The 17,092-nt window shown below is 37.6% G+C and overlaps 1 protein-coding gene across 2 annotated transcripts in view; it reads left to right on the forward strand.

Annotated features, from left to right (window-relative positions):
- The window catches only part of LOC147871833 (uncharacterized), a 64,610-nt gene extending 50,224 nt beyond the window's left edge, over positions 1 to 14,386 (forward strand). For both annotated transcript variants that reach the window (XR_015538251.1, XR_015538252.1), the window contains exon 24: positions 9,489 to 14,386. The gene's annotated coding sequence lies outside the window, so the exon portion shown is untranslated. The remainder of the gene's footprint in view (positions 1 to 9,488) is intronic.
- The last annotated feature ends 2,706 nt before the right edge of the window (positions 14,387 to 17,092 follow it).

Here is a 17,092-nt window from a genome sequence, read left to right on the forward strand (position 1 = left end):
ACGTAACACGTTGGTGTTATGCTGATAGCAGTTGTTAGCATTCTGCCAATCGCTCAAGTTGTACGATCATCCCTTGCTGGTCGTTCGCAACATGAGGATGAGACATGATGGTATCAGGTCTCCTACCAAATATTAATTCCCCGTGCCCAGTACGTTCTGCAGACTGTTTCCCCCGTTTTATTTCAACCAACAATTTTAATTCCGATATTTTAAGAAGGGGCTTGTCCAGTTAATGCATATTTTTATTGACTCGTTCTTAATGAACAAGTGTAGTTTTGTCTTTACACTTATGGAATATATGGTTTGAACGTGCGAGAAAAGAATTGCATTAAACACTAAAATTTTATGGGAAAAATAACGTGATATTTCTTTCTACGAGTTCTTGTAGCTGAATACTTTGAAAACGAGCCATTTGAGAATATCTGAAGCCCTTGCTTATGGTTTGAAATGTATAAAAAAAAAGAGTCTTTCTTCACTCATTTTTCTTTAATACACGAAAGAAAAGAGACAGGCTACTTTACAGAATCCAGTTGCCTACAAGCTGTTACTTTCTGCGTTTAGGAATGTGGAATACACCATCAGGTATTACGAAACTTACTTTTATAAGTGATGTCTCTTCACATTCCTATATTTGAATACTGTGTTCTTTTGTTTTATACTTTCATCAAACGAACGCAGCAACCTATTTCTTTTCTCTCTTCTCCTGCGTACGTACGGTTTATTTAGAAAAGTTTTCCTTTTCTGCCATCAATTCGAAAATGATCTCCCTTCATTCTTTTGTTGTGTCAGGAATTTTTTCAACCCACTTGTAGCTAACACCCACTGCCTAATCTATGAAAATATGTATTCTATTTATATACGAGGATTTATAGTTTTGTTTAACGACGCTGTCATATCAGATTGTATAGCGTTAATTGACGGATTATTAATTAATTATATAATGTGGAAAGTATATGGTCCTCGCCTAATGAAAGACAATATTCCGGCATTTTCCTGGAATGACTGAGTAAAACGACGGAATATGAATCCTCAGCTGTATAGGTCCGACCCCGGTGACACTGAAGCCAAGGTCACTCCTGTTACTAAGTCGACTCTCAAGCCACTTGAGCAGAAGTTGTACAAGGGTCAGCTTGGTGTATTGACAAGCAGAACGTCTGCTCGTTCTCTAAAATTAATTCGTATCGAAATGCATTGTTTCTTTTGTGAAGCATTTAGCATTGCGTATCCTGACGAGTGTCTAATAAGACAACATTTTTCCTAGCAATAAAACAGCTGATATCACGGCGAATTAAAGTAGAGTATCGGTTTTAACAACGGGATACGACTGCAATAATTAGTATTGCCATTGGTTTCGTGGTTTTGTGCGCGATGATGTTCGTGTGTAGTAGTTAGGTTTGCGTTTAAAATAAAACGTCCTGTATATGCTTGGTATGTACACTTTTATCGTCATGATACGTTAGGTCCAGCGAGAAGTTTGTAGGGTCAAAGATTTCGGTCATCAGTCCGAGAATATGATGAGGCAGACTGAGATGTTAAATTCTGGTGCAAAGCGTGAGACGATAGCAAAAATGAGGAAACAAACATAAAGGTGAAGTCCGGAAGAGAGAAAGAATACGGAAAACTACGTTGAGTCTCCTATTACGTTGATTTCTTTTGTTCATCTTTTCCTGTTTTTCGTTTCTTTTGTGTGGGAGGTCGCATTCGATATTAATGGCGCCGAGTGAGTTCTATTGACATTCTACATTGCGGAGTGTATCGAAGCTGATGTAAAGGTCCCAGAACAGAAAAGAAAAGACCAAGAGATATTTCTTATATTAGAGGAAAAGTAAAAAAAAAAATTCTTTGAGATTGAATAATCTTAGGAGATGTAAAGAAAGTCCTGTACGTAGTCATGCCACTGTCTGTCTCATTCTTTCTTTGTCGGTCTTGTTCCATCTGGTAGTTTAATCCACAGGCTCAAAGGTTTTAACCCTAAATCCGGCGTCCCTACGCTGTTATAAGCAAAGCAAAGGACGAACTGTTGTTTTCAGGAAGCAGGAATGTCTCCTACATACATAGTAAATATTTTAGCGTAATTCTCACGCTTAAATGTAGGAAGACTTTGCTTTCAGAGCGAAATTTGTTCTTATAACTATTACCATCGTATTATTTATCCGTCAGAATCGACGAGAATAAAACTTCTTTGTGCTGAACAGTAGCACTGTCTTAGAAAATTGAACTGACAATACAGAATTCCATTATAAAGTTAATTAAGCGTGAAAACATGTTTACGGAGACTGAAGCCAAATCTTGCCAAACAGAAGAGAAGAAACGAGAAGAGGAGAGAAGCATTTCGGCCAAAAGTCTGAAATACGTGAGAGTCCTAGGAGTTAGTGGGGGGAGGGGGGAAAATAATGAGACGAAAGTTAATGGGTTAAGATATGATGATGTGGACTGGATTTATCTGGCTCAGCACAGGATCCAGTGGATGGCTGTTGTGAACACGGTAATGAACCTTCTTCCCGCTTTATTGCAGCTAAGGTAGTTGCTATTCATGTAAGCAAAATGACCTGATCAGAAAACCATATTCTCCCAATGTTCAGATAATCAAATAGTCATTCTATGCTCTCGACATAGATTTCTTGAAATTTTAATTTCTTTTTATATAGTCCATAATTTCCCCCGCATTTGTGAAACATAAAGATTCATTACCGTGGCCAAAGGTGCTCGCCATGGGAGCCTGTCTTGAGTCACTTTAATTCAGTTAAATATTTCCAGGCACGGTTTAATACATGTTCATTGTGCGTTGACACGGTGAGGCAGATATTTTAGGGGGGGGGGGGGGAAGAACTGTAAGTAATAATCATACCGCAGTAATCTACTGATATTCAATAATTATTACTTCGTTTTCTGTGTTACGATAAAATCCTAGGAATCGGTCGACAGTGTTTCTTGAAACTGAACAGATGCGCTATTCTTCCATGGAATAAACATCATACTGTGTTCCAAGCAGTTACTGTATAAAAAAACAAAATGAGTTACTAGGATGTTAGTGATGGAGGTACATGACTTTCTACTACCGCACAGCAAGACCAGAGTTGGCGAATCCGTTAGACCACCAGAAGTCCCTATTTACCATGTCACATTGTTCGGCCAGGTCGTCATCCTGTCAGCTGTTATATTCTGTTAATCAAGCGAGAAAACTCTGACTGCTAGTTTTTGTTCTGCAGTTGCCAGGATAACTCAGCGTTAACGGTTTGTTAAGTCTTTTTTTAACGGACATTAGTTTTTCTCTGGGGGTGGTACTGTGTGCGTCCAGCTGACCAACAAAGGAATAAATATTCAACGTTCCTGTTTTCCTGCTTGCCCCTTTCGTCTGGACGTGACTAATTGTTCTTCTCTGCATGTGTAATGGTTTATATATCATTTTTTGTTTTCATGTTTTCGCTAAGAGTTATTTTGTTTTAACTGCTTCGCAAAAGGGTGAAACTTGCTTAAGGGTTCAAGCTTATTAGTTTTTTGAACGGTGTTTTAATGCTACGTAATCTAGACACATGTATTTTGCTCATAGGAGTCAACATTCTTCTATTAAGGTTTTTATTCATAAACCAATCTTTTTAGCGCCTTCGAAATATAGCGGCACGCTATTGAAATCGTATTGTTTTATACAAATAAACAAATAACTCGAGAATTAACCCAATTTTGATTAAATTTTATGCTGGATTCCAAAAAAAGATCTTTTAATAATTTAGCAAGGGGGTGCTTGTAATAGAGAAATTGAGATGTTTTTTCGAATGTTGAGTGGTAATGCATGTGTACAGACAGACTGACAGACGAACTGTGAGGTTTTGAAATATAGAGGAGTAGATTGAAATCTGACATTCAGTATGTTGGTCCATGTACGAATGAGCAAAAGAAAACAAGAAAAATATGGTCTTAATCTTTAACGGATGACAGAAATGAATTATTACATGGACACTTGTTGATATAAATCTGACTGTTAAAAACATAAGTCTGTATGTTGGGTTCATCAGCTACAGAATAACTGTACAGTTCAATCACTGGCTTTAATAAATCAGCGAGACAGTTTATTAGTGTCTTATTCTGACAGTATCTAGAAATGATTTTGTAAAATACAACAATTAAAAATACTTGTATTGTTAGTTATTTGAACACGTGCTTATTTACAGGCCTATTTAAGGAATTTAACCACGCCCAGATTGTAGAAACCTGAATTGTGTTCAATACATGAGGTGCATTCAGTAAGTCCCGCTTTACTGAACACAAAGGCCAACTGGTTCAGGACAGAGCCAGGTGGTGGGTTGTTATGAACACGTTAACAAACCTTTAAGGTGTTTCTTGAATATCTGGACGTACTAATAGCTTCTCAATGAGGACTATGCCCCATGGAATTAATTTTGTTTGAGCTGTCATACGTTGTAAACTTTCCAACGGTATACGTTCATTTTCATGTATTTGCGACTGGCATAACAGTTATCACAAATACTATTTAGTCTTCTCTGTGATTCTTCTTCCCAATATTATTTTCTGCTCCAAACATAGTTCCTGGATTTATTAATATTATATATTATAACGCTGGCCTTGTAATCCTGGGGTCTCGGGTTCGATTCCCGGTGGTGCCCGAATTTATAACTTGTGTTGGGCAAAGCCGTGGTCTAGGCAACACGGAGTTTTCCTCCGGGGGCTTCTTCCCCGGTTTCTCCGTGGCATCCTAACAATTACTCCATTCACACACAGAAGAAGGCAATGGCAAACCACTTCTGGATCATCTGCCAAGAACGTATATGAGCAGGTCCCAGTCCGAGAAAAGGATGGAAGGATCCTGTTCATATGGACCTGTCGTCAGACAGAACACTAAATAATAATAATATAATATAATATAATATAATATAATAAATACCCTTTTAAGTGGAACTTTAATTCTTGTGAACAGTCTGAAATCATACAGCACCAAGCAACTACTCTGGGCGATGTTTTATCCCGAGACTTCCAGAACACAAAGCAGCAGTTTTAACCACACACGACCGCAAAGTTTAGTAAGGCATCTACACCATTTCTCCTTTAGTACTGATGCTGTAGATATCTCTATAATATAGAACCTCTGAAAACGAGTGAAATCTGAAATATGGTAATTTTACAATAAGAGTACCAGATTTCTTCCCATTATTGAATCATAAGATCATGCAAATTTTTATATCTCGTAAAGATCCACAAGGAAGGTTACTATCTTTCACAATATCTTGCCACTTCTATCTCGGCTTTATTGCTTTGAAATATAGGATCTAAGAGGGTGTTGGATTTATGCAGGAAGGGATTTCTAACGTGCTCTTTGTCATCTGCTCAATAAAGTGTGAGAATCACGATGTTATGGGGGGAAGAGCGAAACCAGCCCTGTTAAGTTTCGACGTCCTCCTTCCACCTTTAAATGTGGAGTGCTGCAAATAAAACTTCAAAGGCCGCCATTACGATCTTAAATATATCAAAGAAAGTATGGCTACTAGAAACTGTGTTGTATAATTGTAATACTAGTTTTATGATCACGTTTGTCATGTTGTAATATACGTAGAAGACACTGACGGAATTATCGATTATAGTGTTCTGGGTTCTGAAGCCTTGGGGTCCTGTACGTGGTTACCAATATGTCAGAGGAACGTATTACCTCCATCTTTATGGTGGAAGAGGCGACTCGCCAACTTTTTCTCTCCGTGAAAACTTCACATCTGATTGAATTACTTAAGTATATACGATTTTAAAATTGAGAAGATTTCGATATGATTCTGACGTGGAGGACCGGAGGTTAAATTTATTGCTTAGTATTTGCAAAGTGCCGAATTGGATTTTTAGTAGGAGGTCTACGAGGTGCGATCGGAAAGTTTCAAGACTGTGTCAATAGAGGGCGAACCGGATGTAGTACGAGCTTCTGCCGCTAGGGGGTGCGGCCTACATTCATAGTGAATCAGTGTGCCAGCCGGCATCATCGAATTAGCATTTGTTTCTTAGTTACGGGCGTTTTGGTAGTGCATTACACCGACCCTCCTGCGATTTCGGAATGGCGTGTGCATCAAATTTTGCCAAAGACTCGCCAAAACGGCTACGGAAACCTATGAAATGCTAAAGCAAGCATTTGGGGAGTCCGCAATGGGTCGTGCACAAACCTTTGTGTGGCATTCACGTTTTAAAAATGGCCGAACCTCTGTCGATGATGACGAGCGTTCTGGACGACCATCTTCGAGCACAACGCCAAGAAAATGTTACGAAGATTCGGCAGGCCATTCACGAAGATCGACGTCGTACCATCAACGACTTGTGCGACATTGTTGGGATAGGCTATGGGACCTGTCAGCTGATTCTAAAGGAAGAACTCCACATGCGACGCATCCTGTCTGAAGACCAGAAGCAGAATCGACTTATCGTTTGTCAGGAGCTCAAAGATCTTGCAAGAACCGACCCCAACTTCCTTTCCAAGCTCCGTGTGACTTCTACCTCTTCCCAAAGATAAAAATTCAGCTAAAGGGAAGGAGATTTGAGACGATAGAAGATATTCAGGCAGAATCGCAGATGGTGCTTGACAGGCTGACAAAGAAAGATTTCCAGGGATGCTTCCAGGCTTGGCAGCGGCGCTGGGATCGTTGTGTTCACTCCCAGGGGAACTACTTCGAGGGTGATGGATTAATTTAATACCTGAGATAAGTGTACGTGTTTTTATACGCGCAGTCTATAAACTTTCCGATCGCACCTCGTATATCCTAGTGGGACCTTTTTTATCTTCCTCAGACGCACCAATAAAATGCCTTAATATTTCCTTGAACTACTTAAAAATTAAATCCGTGGGGTAACAGCACCAGAGAGTCAAAGCCGACTAGCTTGACTGCTGGCCTCACGTTCACATGCCTAAGCAGAGGTGAATGATCATCCAACCAGATATTGGGTGACGACGAAACCCAGCCATTGCTAGCTTTCCTGACCGGATCCTTGAACTACTTATGATCGCTTTATTTCAAGTAATTTTCATTCTGTGTTATAAACATATTCATTTTAGCAAGCGTAAGAAAATAAACTAAAAATTTGAAGAATTGTATTATGAACGACTGTGTAAATACTGCGTACCATGTATTTTAATAATATTCGACCTAAAAGAGACTGTTCAGTCAGTAAACCAAAGGAGTCATGTATTTCCAAGTTCTCTGCAGCTACATTTGAACTCTGCAATAAAATTACGGCTTATATGTTTGTTTCAAAACTAAAATTGAACATGACACAGGCTATTACATTATTCACGTTCGTCCGCCTGCTGGTCACAGCATCGGAATAACATAACATCACGTTCAAATTCGGTATGACAGCCCTACATTAATTTTTGTCTGGCTATTTCAATTTTATGGCATGTGATTTTCTGGATCACAACGCCTTGTTATCTTGAGGGAGGTATCACTTATACCCTGCACATGTAGGCGATACGTTCCTCCGATACGTTTGTAACCACTTACACAATGTCACAGATGATGCAGTATTTCCACCGCCTTCAAAACTTCGAAACTCTTTCTGATTTTGATTTAGCCTTGCTCTTAATATTAATGTTTATTTATCTGATGCTTATTTACCGCTTCTGTTTCTGACTGATATCTTACTTTTGAAATCATTGTTTCTCGGTGTTTATTTCGTCAAAGATGAACTTTCCCCATCTCTGTTTTTGAAGATTTAATTTTTCCGTCACCTGCAACGTGATTTCCGTTCCGAGAGTTCTTGTGAAACTTTTCGATAACAGTAAAAAGACTAGAAGGTACTCAGTATGAAGTCGTCTTTTCTCTTTTGTCGTGATGATCGTTTGCCGTTTATTTCATATCAAACAAATAATAGAATGTTTCTTCCACTTTATCTTTTATTTCCATTCATGTATGCGTAGCAAAGCGAGGTAAACGTCAGTAAAGAATTCAGTGGTGGATTCTAAAATGTAAGCATTGCAGTAATATAATCTGAATACAATTTTTGCTAACCAACTTCATGAAACAGAGCCAGTTTTGAAAGATAATTGTATATCTGGTCAAGGATATGTTTTATAATCCAGAAGGTTCATTATCTGCTAATCCATGATATTCTAAATCAGATTAATTTAATCCACAACTTCAAGCATCACATTGTAAGATCCGTTTTATATTATTCAGCTGTTTTTCCCCTTAGGCAGTAAGGTCTACGCCAAATCTTAAAGACTGGAGTAGAATAAAATCTTAATACGGCACGTTGTCTTATATTAAATATATCATAATATGGACTAGGTGCAAAATAAATGTGATGTAATTAATGGAACATAGTCACAACCCTGTATAGATTCATGAGATCTCTATTAATATACCGTTCCCAAAACAACCACTACAGTATTAGAAAACATAACAAATAATTTAAATACAAAAACAATTTTATTTTCTGGTGGCTTTGTTCAGAATGTTGGCTCTATCGGAGATTAAATTAAATCACTAAAATTGTGTATGTAAAACTGACTCACTGCAAAGTAGGTGTTTTCCGTAACACTCTATATATATATATAACTTTAATGTGTGAAAATACGTATAGACTTAGGGAGTTGGAAAGCCGATTACCGGCTTCCTTCTACCGGAAATTTATGTTCCAAACTAAGAACATTTTATGGCGCTGTATTTTTTGTTATTGTATTTTTTACAGCAGTTGTAATGTAACTTGACAGAAAACAAAGCATATTTTAAATACTGAATGACTGAATAATTATTCTTATGGAAATTCGTGAACAGTCAAAGCGTCATTGTGGTATTCCCTATATCTTTGTTTATTTTACTGAGTTCTTTTATGTAGCGTTTTGAATCAAATGATAGGATGACAGAAAATTATGGTTTGTAAAGGATATGAATGAAAGCGGTTTTTGCCTGTGTAAATGTCTGTGCTGAGTTTCGAAATTGGGGGTCTCCAAAAACTAAGCTTTGGCTGATTATCTTTTCCAGATATCAATATAATCGAGATTCAGGGTAGCTCAGCCATTACTAAGCTACTTTCCCGGTGAGGGCAAAGATTATTCTCGTCCTATCCGCGTACAGACAGACATTCGACGGATACTGATAAAGTCTAAAGCTACGAACTGGAAGAATGGGGTTCGAATTTTGCTCTTCGGTATCAATCATCCCGGAACAATTCTGTGTCCTTTGCAACAAGTGGGGTCACGGACTTTTTATCCGGGGAGAAAAGCTGTTGAGGAGTGGATCCAATCATTTCTGCTTCATGTATCGAGATTAAGGAAGTATTTAACGTCACCTCGATGAATCTCCCATATCATGGTGCTAAGGCATTTTCTAATATACATCCTTCTACCATTTGGTATTTCAAATTCATAGCTTTACTAATACATTTTTTAGTGTGTGAAAGATATTGGTTCTTGAGATATTTAATGACAAGAATATTTTGATGATGTTTTGTAGCAACTGATTTATTATACCATTAATATGTTATATATGGTCTGCTTTCAGGTGTATTTCACAAATATTGGAGTTTCAGTGGTTCTCATTGTACCTGATGCTGACCACTCACCCCCACCTAGTGCCGAGGTCAAGAATGAGTAGGAGCTGCACCTCCACTCCCCCCCAAAACGACCTACGTGCCGTGTAGGGGGACTGCTTTTTACGTTTACTATATTTACGAATTTTTTTACATTTTTTTGAAGGACGCAGTGAGCTTACGTGTATTATGTAATAGCTTTATTCAATGAACCTGGTTGTATTCCATTCACTGTGTCCTTGTGAGACATGTAATAGTAATGCAGCTCTTCAAATCATTGTCAATCGAATAAACCACGACGCTTTCAGTGGCTTGCATCCAGACAGAAACAATAGACGCTACTTTCACCCACTTCCAAAAGTAGCCTACTCTACAAATCCGCCACTGTCGGTAGAAATAAGTAAGGAACGGATTGGTAGGAGGGACGCGGCTGGCGTCACACAGAAAATGGGATCCGATTATTCATTTCCCTTTCCTCTGCTCCTACATTGCTGTCACCGATCTCTTTATACTTTATCCTCTTCTTCAGCACACCCCTCTCACCTTCATCCAGCAAGTGCGTCGTCTTTTCCTGTATCGCGTTTTTCTTCCTTTTCCCACCAGAGGTGTTACTCAGGATTTTCACGCTGAGGGACTAGACGGATTATACTTCTTTGTTAATAATGTTCATCTCTTCTTGTTTTGCAATCACGAACAACGCTGGTTTTGTAATTTCGGTAAGGAAACCGTACAAAAGAAATTGCAACAAGTTTGGCGGGTCGTAAAAGTCCCTAAATTCACCAGATCGCGAAGGTCGCAATTTCACCAAGACGACTAGGTCTCCAATATCGTCAGGCCGCCAAAGTCATTAAAAACGTCGCTGTTAATAAAGTCGCAAGTCGTAAAGTAGCCTATGCAATATTGCAACACAACCTGCCTTGACCTTATCTAACTTAATGCATCAAAAACCAAACCAAAATAATCGGACCAAACTAGACCAAACATGACCGAACATGACCAATTTTAACTAAGCCTGATCAAGTCTTACCAAGCCTCTTGTAATCCTAATTATATCTAACCATACCCGACATGACAAAACATAAGTCGCCAATTTCTCCAGGTCGCCAAGGTCGCACATTTTCAGGCATTTTAATTTGACATATATTTAAAGAAATACAACAAATATAATTGATGCGGCTAGGCAGCTAGCTTGTCGAATTATGAGAATTTTTGCCATAGTTAGAAACTTCAGCTTAATTATCTCTTAAATATGACTAACAATCAGTATTCTTTCGTTACATGGTCTAGTACTTATATTCCGTCAAGATAACTTACTGTCTTCCAAGAAGCCACTTTCCAGAAGTTTTATATACTAAATATGAGTAAGCATTTATTACCTCTCCGTCCGATCTACAGGTCCAGCCCTCTGTGTCCTCTTAACAACACTAATTATCTCATTCAGCCTGATATTAAGATATTTCAAACAATTATATTATTACGAATAATTCTCACCCTCAAATTTTTTTGCGTGTTTCTTAAAATATTTAATGAACTTTGAACATAAAACAAAGTTATAGTACATTTTCAACAGGTGGGTTTTAGCTTTTAGCCACTTTATTTAAACACTTTACCTGAAACGTCTCTGAACTGATATGTAAGATGTAAAGCTATAATTTAATGTTCAATTATAAGCCATAAAGCAGTTTAACTCCAGATTCGGTATTCCACAAAATACATTCCTGAACCAGTCATAAGTAGTAGATCAGTAAGTTCTGTAGTAAAGGAAATACCAATTACCGGCTTTAGTCTATCACGAAGGGGAGAGAATTAGACGCAGGGCACGAATAACTGGAATGGATGAAGGAGAGAAATGCTCCAGGTCTCTTCCTCCCCCTTGATTTGCATAATTAGCAATTAGGACAGATTAGAGCTCGCCTGCTCTCTGTAATCATGGCTAGTAACGAATTCAGCAACCTACCAAGAGTACCTGCTCCGTGTTTGAAAAGTAAAGACCATTCTCTCTTCTCTCTGATTACACACCGCTTCTCTACGGTTGCTAGGTACACAGCAGAGAGACAAGCAGCATCAGGATTAAACAACATTCAGTGGTTTTGCAGTGAAATAAAGAAACTATTGCTCTATCGAGAAGAATAATAAGAAATTTTTGTATAAAAATTACTTTGAACGTAAAGAAAGTTTCTACTTCTTTGTCAGTCTGAAAGAATACTCTGTCGCCAAGCGATTTCCGAGGTATCCAGTCGCATCAGAACAGAGTTGGTTAACGAAACGTCGGTTTATTACTGTAACCAGTTAACGCGGCTGATTGCTCGAGAATATTTTATTGATTGTACTCGCCTTGAAATTCACAAATCCTATGTACTCGTAATTCAGATGTTTTATTTCAAGCATAGATGTATTTTCGCAAAGGATATGAATTCGTATGTGGTAAACAGTAAATGTTAAACAAAAGGCAATGACAGGACGACTTGGGCCATATTCTGTGTCTTCGAATAAGGGGCTACTGAAAGAAGCAATAGGGAATTAGTACGACGCCAAACATTTGGAATCGCCGTCACATTCAGCATCGCGCTCAAAAGAGTTGACGGGTCCTGAACAAAAAGTATCCTCCTACAGTGAGTGGAATGTAGGGTGAAGGGTGAAGTTTGTGAGGCACTCTCAGAGTGAACCATTTTTGGTGCACTACGTGATGGGTGTTGTAATGAAAGAAATGTCTCGGCAAGGTTTTAAAGTGCAGAAAATAATAAAAAAAGATGAAGACAGAATGAAGAAAAATCAATTTCATTTCTTCTACAACCTTTCATTCTCTTTCGCCCTCTCACCGGCAGATTTCAGAACGACAGAACTGTCCACTGTCTCACGGTATTGGATTTCTTCTTGGTTGAACGGTTGGTCTCTCCGAAGGCATCAGATACATGTTAGGTTTGGAAGTAAATACTTTTTGTTAGTTGTTGTTTTGTTCCCTTTGTTCTATCTTTGTTTCTCCTTGCGTGTGTGTGTCTTTCATTTTGACTTGACGTGATAAATGGAAGGGGTGGAAGGTTAAGAGTCGATCCGTGTTATAAAGAGAGACAGTAAACAGAAACAAAATAAAACATTCCAAGATGTGGATCACAGCATCTGATACAATAAAAAAAGTGCTGACTGAGAAACAGGAAGTAGCATTGTGATGGAAAAATAAAATAACTGAGAAACTTCATAATTTGTTCTGTTTCCATAATATGTTTGCTGCGATTAAATCAAGGAATTGTGATGAGTTGGACATGTAGCATACGTGGTGGAAATGAAAGCTGCTAAAGAGAAGGCGCGACTGAAGACAACTACGTAAACTTTGTGCGCAATAAATACATTCCTGACAATAATCAGTGTTCTACATTCCACTGGTATAATAAATTGACCATTGTCTCAAACATTCAGCAGATCGCTGAAGAGAAGTTGTCGTAAGTTCCCAGAACTCATTACTACTCATTACAAATATTTCTCCTCATACTTCAAACACCAGTTCTATTGGTGATTTGTCTAACTGCTCTAACCGTACAGATGTTTACGTTCTCTGCTGGTATTCGTGTTTAAATTTATTGCATTCAGTTACTGTTGACTCTCATTTTAAAAACTAAAAGTTTTTTACGAGGATAATGATGGGGAAACATAACTCATAGAAGCGATAACTCTCAGAATACGTAAGTCCGACGCAACGTGTATCACATTGACCTATTGTCATAATTTCTCTTTTATAATTTTCTCTTTATATGAATTATTTTGACAATGAGTTTGTTTCTTAATTAAATCTTATAAAATACACAGTAGAGATAGCAAGAACACGTAAACACAAAACTTCAACAGTTTAATGTCTTACGGGCTTACTTCCCAAGCAACAAACGATGACCATTATGTTAAGGCAATCTTAATAACTATTTACAACCTTGTGACATTATGCTAATAGATCTATACAGATCCCATGGGTTGACGCCATTTCGGCTTTAGGTAGATACCAACATTTCGGACGAACGTAGGTGTGTGCGATTTCCAACCATGACATCATAATACGTTATGCTTAAGAAGATAAAGTTTTCACCTGCAGATAATGTGTGTCATCCAAGAGCAAAGTGAACGGTAATCTCTTTGTGTGTGTTGACGGATTACGTGCGGTAAAAATTTAGAGGACCGCTTTTATCGGATATTGAAGTACGAGTCAGTAGAATCAGTGTAGTTGTTCGGTTTATGCATAAACCCAAAAAAAGAATCTCCTAACGAAGATTAGGCATAAATAGATTGCGCAGGAAATTACTAATTTTCCAGCCAATTTACAACTGTCAAAACTGCTTTCTGAAAGTGTTCATTTTGGTCTTCTGGGGGTGTAACGTAATGTAAACTTGTGGGTAGATACCATCATTTCAGAGGAACATTCCGCCTGCATTTTCAGAGCCTGCCACTGTTTCCTGTGTTGATTCACATGAATCAATTGACATCCTCCGGATCTACTTCATGAAGTTTTATCTTAATATCAGTATCCCATCCTGCCTAGGCCTAGTCTCTCTCCAACCCAGAAGATCAACAAATTTCATATGATTTTTGAAAGGTTTCTGACAATACATGCACTGATTGTTACCTTGCCTTATGTTTTGTATTAGTTGTAGTGTTGTTTTATTAAAGAATGTTTCCTTTATTTAGAATCACTTTCAACTACACAATTTAAAATGGCTGCAGATAATATTCATTGTTAAATACAATTCTGGGAATTTAGAGTTCTAATTAAAAGTTATTTCAGGGCTACGACATAATAATAAAAAATTGCACATCTCGTGCAATTAACGCTTTCTCAACCTTTGGTTATGTAATTGAGAACGAAAATAAAATGTAATTTACTATGGAATGCATTATGTTTTCACTGTTTGCAGCAGATGGTAAATAAAAAACTTCAGTCAACGAAAAATATTTCCTACTTCCAACAAAACTTGTGTCAGAGGAAATAATATAGTTTCTTCCTGCGTTCTTAAAAACGTTACAGAATGAATTCCACTGTATCTGCAATGCGATAAATTATTTTTATGATCTTTGAGCTAGGTAAAAGACTGATAGCACGTATTTCATACAGTAGTTGATACTCGATCTCTTGTCTGTTATGTTCTTTAATTTGAAGGCAAGGGGCTTGAAAGACCTAGGAGTAGATGGGATGACAATATAAAAACAGATCTTAAAAGAACATGGTGTGAGGTTGTGGACAATATTAATTTGGCTCTTTACAGGGACCAATGGCCGGCATTTATGAATATGGCGAAGCAGTTTCAGGTTACATAAAAGATGGAAAAGTTAGTTAATTACTTGAGATAGTCAAGAAATAGTATCGACGTTCTTCCAAGTGGGCTCAATCAATGAACGCCCTCAGACAAAATATCGAAACTTTTAAATTCCGGTCTAGAAAGGAAATAGATGGAGTGCAGCTACATCAGGGATAGAAAGTTCCTTTCACAATTATGTTCTCTTCCAGGGCATTATTTCCAGATTTCTTTGGAAATAAATCTATGAAATAGAATAGATCAGAGATTTCTTTCATTCAAGATGGTTCCATCTGTAGTCCAGTGGCCCTATATTCTGTTCAGTACAAAGCCGTAGCTGAATCCTTTACACTATAATAAGAAAATTGAGTTAATTCTGTATGGGCTGTCTGCCAGCGAGCGATAGCACCTCGAGGGACATGAAACTGTCAGAACATGTTGCCTCAGTGAGGACACAGTAGTGAAAGGAAGAATATATATGGCTCGGTATGAAAGTTTTCACTTTTCATTTTTGTTTGTCAGAGAGTTTGGTTCCTTTTCACATTAATTACGCAGTGCTAGGTAATAATGCACATCACTTCTGTAGCTGGTTCGTCTTGTGATCGAAACTGATTGGTTATCATTGTAGTCACATGAAAACCTGATTGGCTGTTATCGTGACAGTAACAGTATTATTTATTTTAAGATTCGTTGTTGCGATTGAAATGGAACTGGGATCTTTTGAATATTAGGGTAGTGTAATGACTACTGTCTCATAGAATATAAAATAAATTGTTCATATAAAAAATAAAAAGTTGTAAAATTTTGATAGTATGAAAACCTGCAGAGAATCCAAATCCTGAAGATGACCTAATATTTGGCTAGGAGGCTTACTGCAATAGACTACGTCACTGTTCGCTGTTCCTACACCTAATATATCCTTAGAAACCAAGCTACTGGGTTTCATATAACTACATATAGGTCACGTCTGTGGAAAACTCAGGTAACGGCGCTAACACAACATCAGGAGATTACACAGCGGCGAAATCTGTGCGCGGTATGTTGTCCAGTATTATGGGGCAAGGCATCGATTTTAGTTACAAAACCACCGCATCAACCCAGCTGCACCATGGCAGCACATGTTGCTAACAACAACACCAGAACAAGCGGCTAATCTTCTCTGTGTACAATTTTATAAAAAATAAAGAGAAAAAATTCTAAATCCCAAAATAAATTGGTAGTGAATGGGGTTTAGTGTGCGACCTTATCTGTAATCATGGATAAAGGTCAATATATCCGGTATGTGTAGCTGATGATAGAGGTATTATAGGTGTTATGTTGCGTGGTTTATTATTACGGCAGGAGTAGCATTGAATTGTCCACTATGGGATATTGACTACAAATTATAAGGATGTAGTATAGAAAAGACAAAATTTTGTCAACGGAATTAAACATATACTTCACAATAACAATAATCGAAACAGTTTATGTTTAAAATTTATCGCGGGAAATAATTCACAATTTCTGTTCTAGTGAACAAATATTATTTCTGAGAATAAAAATCTACCGTTTCCCTTCCAATTCTCACTTATATCCAGCGTTATAAAAGTATTATTCTGTATTTCTCAATTCTGTTACCTTAGAGCATTTTATCATTTTGTTATAAACAACCTCATCTTTAACAATAATCTATTTTATACTCAAAAAATTCTTTCTTCTTCCTCGTCACGAAACGTTTTAGAAAAATACGTAAAAGACATCCTCATTCCCTCTATATAGAGAGCGTCATCTTTACTCAAATCCGTTCTTCGCCTTCTGAGCTTCCAAATATCAAACTTGATCTACTTATTTCCTTTCATGCACAACAACCCCGTATATAAAGTATCGAAGCCCTCTTATCACTAATAAAACTCGTAAAACTGGCATGCATAAGGCAGACCTGTAGTCTCTTTTGATAGAATCCAGGCTGCTAACCTTTATTTAAGTCCTGGACCGTAATACTGCATTTAGGCTACTCCAACGCTGCTAGCAAAATTAATATCACGCAGTGCTGAGCTGCTAAATATTCATGAAGTTTGTTTTGGTAGGCCTGTGTTATAGCCAGAGGAATATGGAGGCAAAATTACGCAATGAGAAGCTTCATAATGTATATTCTTTACGAAATATTTTTAGAGTTATCAAGTCAAGTAGGTTGAAATGGGGGTTATGTAGCATTAATTGTAAATCAAGAGATGAAAAATGCGTTTGCAGTATTTGTCAGAAACCCAAAAGGATGACATCATTTGTATCTGCCAGAGCAGCTGGGAGGATAATATTAATATGTT

This window comes from Zootermopsis nevadensis, unplaced genomic scaffold (assembly GCF_977971745.1).
Source record: "Zootermopsis nevadensis isolate Lab colony 2312 unplaced genomic scaffold, Znev_1.0 Znev_ptg000037l, whole genome shotgun sequence".
NCBI lineage: Eukaryota > Metazoa > Arthropoda > Insecta > Blattodea > Termopsidae > Zootermopsis > Zootermopsis nevadensis.